Consider the following 9,512-nt stretch of genomic DNA (forward strand, 5'->3'; position numbering starts at 1 on the left):
AATTCTAGGCACAACCCGGTTATGCTTAAGAGGACAAGATTCCCTCGAACGTGAATACCGCAGAGAAATGAGGGAAATGAAACAAGCTATGGAGCGTATGAGTAATATGTTTGACGATATGAATACAAAGTTCACCACTTTACTGGAAGAACATACTAAACTTAAGTCTGAAAATCTTGCACTTCGAATTGAAAATGATGGTATGAAAACAATGTTGACTGCCACTGAAAGACGGGTTACTGACTGTGAACAGCGCGTGCGGAACCGTAATGTTGAAATCAAGGGTGTACTTGTTAATGACCAGAAAGATATCGGGTCACTGATTTCCAAAATTGGAAACCTAATCAATGAGCCTGACCTAGAGAGCCACGTGGACATTATGCATACTGTACCCACGCCAAGGTCTAATACCATGAACATTATCATACAATTTAAACATAGGCAAGTGCGTGACACAGTACTTAATAAGTGCAGAAAGAAACGCATGACGACTTTTGATCTTGGATTACAGGGACAAAATTCTGTTTATGTCAACGAACACCTATGTCCCGCACTGAAGCGAGTGCTCGGGCTGGCTATTGCGAAAAAGAAAGAATCAAAGCTTGCTTTTGCCTGGATTAGAAGTGGTAAAGTTTATGTTCAAAAAACCGAAACGGCCCCCGCCGTATGCGTGTACACCAGTGACGATGTAAATAAAGTAGCTGGGTAGGCAGCATTCCTTCCCTTACGACTGTGACTGTATCTAATGCAGTTTTTGTCAACCATGTATGACGCCCCTGATGCATTGGTCAGACCGAGCAACTCGCTTTCGTTTCTTCATGTCAACGTTCGTTCATTACGACATAAGACTGATGAATTACAACTACTGTTGCAATCTGTAAATTTTTCATTCGATGCTGTCATGTTGTCAGAAACCTGGTTCCGGGATAATGAGGCATTTTCCATGCCCGGTTATTGTAATTTCTATCTTAACAGAAAAGACAAGTGTGTGGGAGGAGTATCTCTACTGTTATCAAAATGTACTGATTATGAGATGATAAGTGACTTCTCTTGCATCACCGATGATTATGAGATGGTTTGCGCAAAGAATAACACAACTGTCTTTGTAGTAGTGTACCGACCTCCTTCTGGAAATGTTAGTACTTTTCTTCGCTTTATTGAAACCCTGTTCTGCTTTATCTCTGTTAATAGGTACACGTTATATATGGGCGGTGACGTGAATATAAACTTACTTTCAAACTGTACGCCATCTGTTGAAATGTCGACACTCCTTGATACATATGGTTTTGTCAATTGCATTAAGCTACCAATGCCCATTACATTACATTCATCTACACTGATTGATATATTTATTACAAATGCCGACGTAGGTACTGTTTCTGCTGGCGTTATATCCTATGATATCAGCGACCACCTCCCAATATACGCCTTTATTAACACTCGTCGCGTTCTGCGGCAAGAACCAATATATTACACGTACCAGTCCATTACTGACACTAAATTGGAGAAATTTAGAACTGCGATACAAGAAGCAGATTGGAGCTCCATATTGAGCTGTCAGTGCGCTAACGAGGCATATTCTAAGTTTCTCCATCAATTTAAACAAATTTATGACTGCAACTTCCCGTTTAAGACGTGCAAAGTTAGTCGTCGTACGCGTAAGCCCTGGGCTACTCCGCAGCTGGTCAGACTTATTTCAGAGAAAAACAGACTGTATCAGCAATTTATTGACTCTAGAGATAATCATATACTTCGCCAATTTAAGGTTTTTCGTAATCACGTAACCGCGGCCATTAAACGAGCTAAATCAACTTATTTTAAGAAAATTTTTAGCAATGCACATACCCCCGCTACCACATGGAATGCGATAAGAAACCTTACGAAGACAAGTCGCGACGAAATTATAAGTATCAAGGTCGACGGTCGTATGTTACATGGACATGAACTCTGTAACGAATTTAACCAACACTTCGCTAATATAGCAATGCGCGCGTTCCCTCAGCCTTCCAATGATGAAATTGTGTGTGCTGCAGTGTCCGGCAATGCAATTGTCCCCTCCATTTTCCTTTCTCCTGCAACTGATGCTGAAGTGTATGCGTCTTTTATTAATAGCAAAAATAGCAAGGCATGTGACAGTGATAACATTCAAATTAAGCCGGTTAAGTTCATCATTGACCTCATCGTTCCAGTTCTAACCCATATCTATAACCTCTCTCTCTCGACTGGTGTTTATCCCGATAAAATGAAAATAGCTAGGGTTATTATTTTACCTAAACCTGGCAACCGTAATGACATTGGCTGTTACAGACCCATTTCAATCCTTTCAATATTTTCGAAAGGTCTTGAGAAACTGATTCATTCTCGTTTAACACAATTTTTTTCTCTGCATAATGTGATTACAAATTCTCAGTATGATTTTCGTAAAGGTTACTCGACAGAAATAGCACTTTTGCACCAGAAAGAGTTCTTAATAAAAAACCTTGAAAGGAAATTATATACCTTAGGAATATACATTGATTTTACAAAAGCTTTTGATTTTCTCAATCATTCAATACTACTGCAAAAACTGGAACGTTATGGCATCCGTGGTACACCACTATCATTACTTAAATCCTACCTTCACAACAGATATCAGTATGTCACTAACAATAACTGTACTTCGGGTATGCTACCACTGACTGCTGGCGTGCCCCAGGGCAGTGTCTTGGGACCACTGTTATTCAATATCTACATAAACAGTATTGTTACTACCTCACAGCATGGCACTTTTTTCATGTACGCAGACGATACGAGCGTATTTTTTACCGGCACTAACGTCGATGAAATTGTTGACAAAACAAACTTATCTCTTTCTAGTATTAACACGTGGTGCAAGAGAAACCGCCTTGCCATAAATGTTGTCAAAACTAAAGGCATATTATATAGGCCCAAAAATAAACCCGCACCTCTCTCACTAAACATTGTCTTAGACCATCAACTCATTGAGATCGTAAAGACTGTCAAACTACTTGGTGTGCATTTTTCGGACAACCTCACATGGGATGCTCATATCGGTTATATATCAAATCTAAAATAGGAAAGGCAGCGGGTATACTCTGTAGACGTCGCCATAATTTACCAAAAGATGTTATGATTTCTATTTACAATTCATTGATAAGGTCGCATCTAACCTATTGCCATCTTGTGTGGAGCACCACCTCTCAAAATAACATCAAAGACCTGTATCTTCAACAAAAGCGCACAGTGAGGGTGATTGCCGGTGTGCCACCTGGCTATCACACTGCGGAATTATTTACACAACTTCGTATCATGAAAGTTCATCAATACTATGAATACCTCCTTTTGAAGTTCTACATATCGGCCGTAAAAAATAACAACTTAGTAATACTGTCACTTTTCAACCTGCAGTCACAGTTCACCCAAAGGACACGCCAGGCAGTCTACTGGAATGTACCCCGCTTGCGTACTAATTTCGGTACTCAATTGATACAGTATAATATTGCAACAATTCTTAATAAGTACATCAAGAACGGTATCGATCTTGCGAATACATCATTTACAACTCTAAGAGCCATGTTTGAATTCTGACAACTTGCAATTTCTCTTGCGACTAATATTTTGTTACTAGGCCTTGCATCAGAGTCATCTCTGTAACTTCTATTTCTGATTAATTTCGTTAGATTTATCTAGTTTTTGTTTTGTTATGTCTGTTATTGTGAATTCACATCGATGCAGTGCTAGCGATTTGTTTTGCGATTTGCTTTATTATAGTTTGCTTTATATAGCTGCACAATTGTTGTGATGCTGCTGTACGTTATTAAAGGGGCGTGCCCTCGTCAAGCTGCAGTATTGCCACTTTTTGGCCTCCTCTAATCAACTGATGTAACATGTTGTGTCTATAATAAATAAATAAATAAATAAAGAAAGAAAGAAAGAAAGGACACTCCTATTTTTTTTTTGTATTAGAAACCGATTTGACTGACCAGTAAAATAGAAATGAAGCAAGCGCCTTCTCAGGTACACGTAAATTTTGCAACTTCGCCATTCATTTTTAATAATGAAATGTTATCTCCCTGAAATTTATTATGACAACCATCTAAGCGGCTCGACCCAGGAACATTATCGGGTTGGTTGCATCTAGACAACCTATGCGCGGATTAGAGGGTGCGGACATCGAATAGAGACCTTTTACGAACAAGATACATACACAAGATAGGAATAAGAACAATTATATTGTCAATGAAAAATGGCTAGGAAGCAAGCGAGCTGGTGAAGATGATGCATAATGTAAAACCCCGAGACTAGGGAACACGAAAGGACAGACACAAACACGAAGTCTCAATTGAAGTATATTTTGAGACTTCGTGTTTGTGTCTGTCCTTTCGTGTTCCCTAGTCTCGGGGTTTTACATTATGCAATTATATTGTGATTTTGAGTTGGGCGAGTAACACGCCCTGATTACAACCCCAAAACATAATCCGGAAAAATGTATGCGGTCGGCAGTCTTCTTGGTTTGAACCTTTGCCGCAATATGCCGTTACGTATTTAATTCATCTTAATTCCAGTAAATATGCTGATAATTGACAAGCTAATCCAACTTTCCTTTATCGAAACCAAACGTGCACGGCAGGTTTTGTAGAGAGCGAAAGGCACAAAGCGCATTGTTTGCTATGTGGATTGAGCTTACGAACTTTCAGTTCGCGAGTCTACGTGCTTTTGTATCTGCCATTCGCATTTTTTCTCCAAAATAATAATAATAATAATAATAAAAACACGAGGAAGATAAATACGGTTGAAAAGGAAAAAAGTTCGCAAACGGTGGGTTAAAGTGACTGACGGCAAGTTCCCGAGTTCAAATCAATAAAACCAATACACTACATTAAAAAAAAAGAATGAAGAAAATGCACGGCATAATTCACAGAAAGTTCATGTCAGAAAAAGAAAAAGAAGACAACGAAAAGTGCACATAACAGCTGTAGCAGAAAACGTCTTCTTTCGGTATTCTTTCGGTATTTGCCTGCCACACCTCTCGGGGAAGGCTGGGACCACTGATCTCTATGTATAAAGGCTGGATCGCGCATGGGAGAGGGGCTCGAGGGGGAGAGCGTTGCATTCGGGCCGCCATGTGGGAGGGCCCACTGGCGCCGGCTGCTCCCATAGGAAACAACAGGAAGCGATTTGATTTGGAGTATTTATTGCGGTTTAAACTGGCATGACATGCCCTTTAATTTAAAGGAAATTAAAAAATACGGACAGCCCCGTTTGAACTAAATGCAGACGACGAAATGCGTTGAGCCCACCAATATGGCGACCGGTGACCACGCTTTGGAGCACCCTATGCACGATCCAGCCTATACTATAGAGATCAGTGGCTGGGACTTACAAACCATGGTTACCAACTTACGCTGTAAATCTTGCTTGCCACAGCCCATCGGTTTCGGTTTCGCTTGCGGTGAGTGGGTAGCTTTTAGGCATTCGGGCTCCCCTTGATACACTCCGATTACAGTGAAAATTTCAGGATTTGTTCTGTGCATAATTGAGTCTCTTCAGTGGATTTTGCTTTCAAACAAACAGTAGAACAATCCGAAATGACAAGTTGAAAAATCAAATTTTTCAGATTTTCTAAGGAGCGTTTCTAAATTACCTACGCCAAATATCAATAATACGGGGCTGTGGCGCACTTTGTGTATCCCAGGACACCACGCTGCAAAAAACTTCATAGCGCTATTTTCTTTTTTCTTCGCGTAAAACCTTGACAAAGATGAGCGAAAAATGAGAATATGGTCATGTTCCTCGCTTTATAGTAGAACAGCTGAGCGATGTATAAACAAAAGGGCGCTGTAGCGCATTTGTATAGAAAAAATGCTTTCCTACGACATTAATACTTCCAACGTCAGACAAATAGGAGCGGCGCAATCTCTTGGCAAACATGGCAGTTTTCACAAGAGGAGTAGGACAAATGCTGAATTTTGTTGTGGAACTCACACACACACACACACACACATAAATGGGATGATGATGTGGTGGGTCATTCTCCGCCGTTGTGGAACTGAATCTCTGCGCTGGTACCTTTTTTGATATAAACGCCTGTAACTAGCTTTATTCTTACTTTTCGGCAGCAAAAACAGATGAGGCTTGTGGGAGGCTTTACGACACCTGGTCGCGCCTTCTCAGACTCATTTATTGCTTGAAGGGGTGCTTTTGACACGACTGCTGTTAAATAGCAGCTTGGGGTTTGATTGGAGGTCAGTCGTTGGTTCCTTGCTATCAGTAGAGCGTAATTTGATGGAACAGGTCATTTGGCGTTACAAGCAATGTGTTCGATCATTTCTAGTTTTAGACCCCCCGTCCCCTCTCTCACTGCCGTCAGAAGCTCTGTAAACAAAGAAGAGAAAACGCTCATTGGCACTGCCGAGGTCGTAAATTCAAATTGTCTTTATTCCCGCTTTATACTGTGCAAACAACCTGCCATGGCCTGCCGTTCGGTGCCCTCCCCGGGCGGCTGCCCCTTTCGCACCCTCCCCCCTCATCACTACGGCACTGCACCTGGGCCACCCTAGTTTGAGAGAAGAAAAAGAATAACACAGTGTGCAACTCCAGTTTCCGTGAATGCAAATTGATGTAATCCACCTGAGTAATGATTATAAAACACAGGAACAAAAGTCTGCACCTCTTAAAAGCAACCTAGCTTATTCAGGTGTCAACAAGAAAATGGCCTCCTCAATATCATATTTGTGCACGTGAGTAAACTGAAATCAAATAACAGCAATAACAAACAAAAAAACTTGCGAACAATATACAGAGCCCGAATGGTAGGCAAGGCAATGCTGCAAAGAGGAATCTGGAACGAGGCTGCACAGCGTTTGTCTGCTCTGAATAGTGGGTTGCAGTGATCATGCTGTCTCACCTCAGGGGTTTCAGGCTCCGCTGAGGAAGTTACCTGTAAACATGAAAGCAGATGAGAGATGTTCAATATATTACATAAATATTCTGTTAAAGTATGGTTTCTAAGATCATGCTAAGCGAAGTCTATTTTTATCAGCAGTGCATCATCTGAGTTTAGTGACTAGGTTCGGTAACTTCTATTTTGTTTTTTGTTTTTTTTTACTTTCTCTCTCTCTCTCTCTTGTGTGCCGCAGGCTGCCTAAGGTTCCAAGCCGCGCAGTTGAAAATTAACCCATTTACACAATCCTGAAATCTGTTATAGCATTTGGACCACACGGACTGAGAGATCCTTGTTATCGCCAATAACGAAAGGTACTCAAACTTTTGCGCCGTTTAGGTGGATGTTCTTTCCCCGGTGTGGACAGGTATTGTGATGGCACTACACCTTGTTTCAAACGACAGGACAGGAGCTCGGTATCCAGGACGCTGAAGAGACTCAGCGTCCCAATCGTAATCGCACTCATGGAAATGTTCGCTAGAAATACGAGCAGTCGATGGCACCGCGCCGTCTTTCCATTCCGGCGGTTCGATTGCTTTGTGCCATCAAAAGCTGTCCGTCTGGTCTCTTGGAAGTATATGACATTGGATGCCCCGCGAATATTGATGTGAATTAGGGCAACCAACCATCCAACATGGTCTCGGCACCATCAACACGGTCGGCGAAGACCACAGCAAGGGGATGAAACTCGCAAGTTCCTTTGCGGACTAAAGTGTGAGGCGCTGCGAGCTTTTCTCGTCATCAAACGTCATGAAACGTCAGAAATATTACGTCGAAGCGCGACTTCTCAACCCTCACAAGCCCATTGGCTCCCGTGGCCGCTCCCCCGATATGCGAGCTCTGAATGGTCGGTTTGAAATTATGAACTTTCCGTGGCGCGCGCAAGCGGGTGAGGCCGTGCCGGCGGTGCCGGGGCGCGAAATTCCGTAACGCAGGCTAGTATACGCATAGGAGAATGCGCGCACGCCTATTGGTTGGCACCGCGGCAGCCTGAAAACCTGGGGCGGCTAGAAACAGACGGAGTTGCGGAGTTGCCTTCGCCCCATCGCGTACAGTGTTGCAATTGTGGAAGTGTTGTGGTCAGCTCTCGTTCCGAGCGGCGTTCCGTGTTGTTTGGCGTGTGTGTGTTTGACATAAGCCGCTGCACAAGTACGGTGGAAGAATTCAGTATTGCTTGGCTGCACCTAAGTGTACATAAACTCGATGCCCGCTCAAGACGCAAGAAGTAGAAGCCTCAAATTCGTTTTGTTTTCCTAACTGCGCTTCTCGCTTGGTGCTACCGTTATTACCGCAGGTAGTACAACCACATTTCAGCTGTGTTTCGTACATTTGCTGAGATAATTTAAGTGTTCTGTTATTCTTGCGTATTTAGCCGACGCCTGAAATGATCTTGTCGCTTAATGAGCATTTACAAAAACCTAGATTCATAAAAGATACAACAGTGTCAGGCAGTGGCCTTTTTTACTTTGAAGAAGACAAAAGCAGTGTCAAATAAGATCACATGTACAAATGTGTGACACAAATGACTATTCAAACATATCCTTCTGCAATCATTCTACCCGGGCATGCTCTTACGTTACGTCTTGAAGTCGTGTCAATGACACATTTCCCATATGATCCACTTACCGTTCTTCAGGCTCTGTAACACAGTACTCCCTCTAAAGACATATATACTATGACAAATGGTTGTTGCTGTGGCACGGGCCTGTACTGTTATCCAGGGGATGGTTTAGGGGGTCAACCCCCTCAAATCATGCCCTTGGTAGTGCATTTGGGAGAGGAAAACGAAGGGGGAATCATCCTCCCCCATGTAAAGTCCCCATAGAAACTGCCCTCCCGAAATATTTTCTGGCTACCATCGTGCCAGCTAATTACAATCTACTCAGGAAGGAAGTGGAACCTCAAGGTCATGGGCGTACCGAGAGGGTGGCAGTGCCCCCCCCCCCTCTAACTCCAAGATCGCTTGTGAAAATGGTGCACTCTTAATCATAGGTTGTAATGTTTATTCGCAGCTGCCATGATAGGAACCTCTGAACGCCCAATAGCCGTCTCCAGAAAAAGAGGTGGTTCGGGGGGGGGGTTGCTCCCCCTTTGCTACCCTTGGAGAAAACCCTGGGACCGTCAATGCCCATGGTTAATGCCTAACATCAAAGTGGTCACACCCTATAGACTAATTTGTAGACCACTGGATGTGTTAGAAGTTACGCGTATATTTCTACTTCCTTGACACGTGTCTGTAGAAATTGGCAAGACTCGGTATGTTGTGTGTGCCTTTGCCTGGCAAGTCTCGGTCAACAGTAACAGACTCTGTTGGCACTTAATACAGGCATTTTGATTTATTTCTGGTGCTTGGAAGTCCTGAGTACTTGATTTTATATTATTTTCCTCTCTGAACCTCTTTTGAAAGTTTTGATATTATGAAAGCAACATTACAACACTTCCTCCCACACACGTTTTCCTATTTAAGCTTGAAACCTCGTTCATTTTACCGAACATGAATAATTGAACCTCTTATGGAATAATGGGATAAGTCAAAAGATATCAAAACCGAGATAATGGGCCTGATCTG

Source organism: Ornithodoros turicata, chromosome 5 (assembly GCF_037126465.1).
Source record: "Ornithodoros turicata isolate Travis chromosome 5, ASM3712646v1, whole genome shotgun sequence".
Classification (NCBI taxonomy): domain Eukaryota; kingdom Metazoa; phylum Arthropoda; class Arachnida; order Ixodida; family Argasidae; genus Ornithodoros; species Ornithodoros turicata.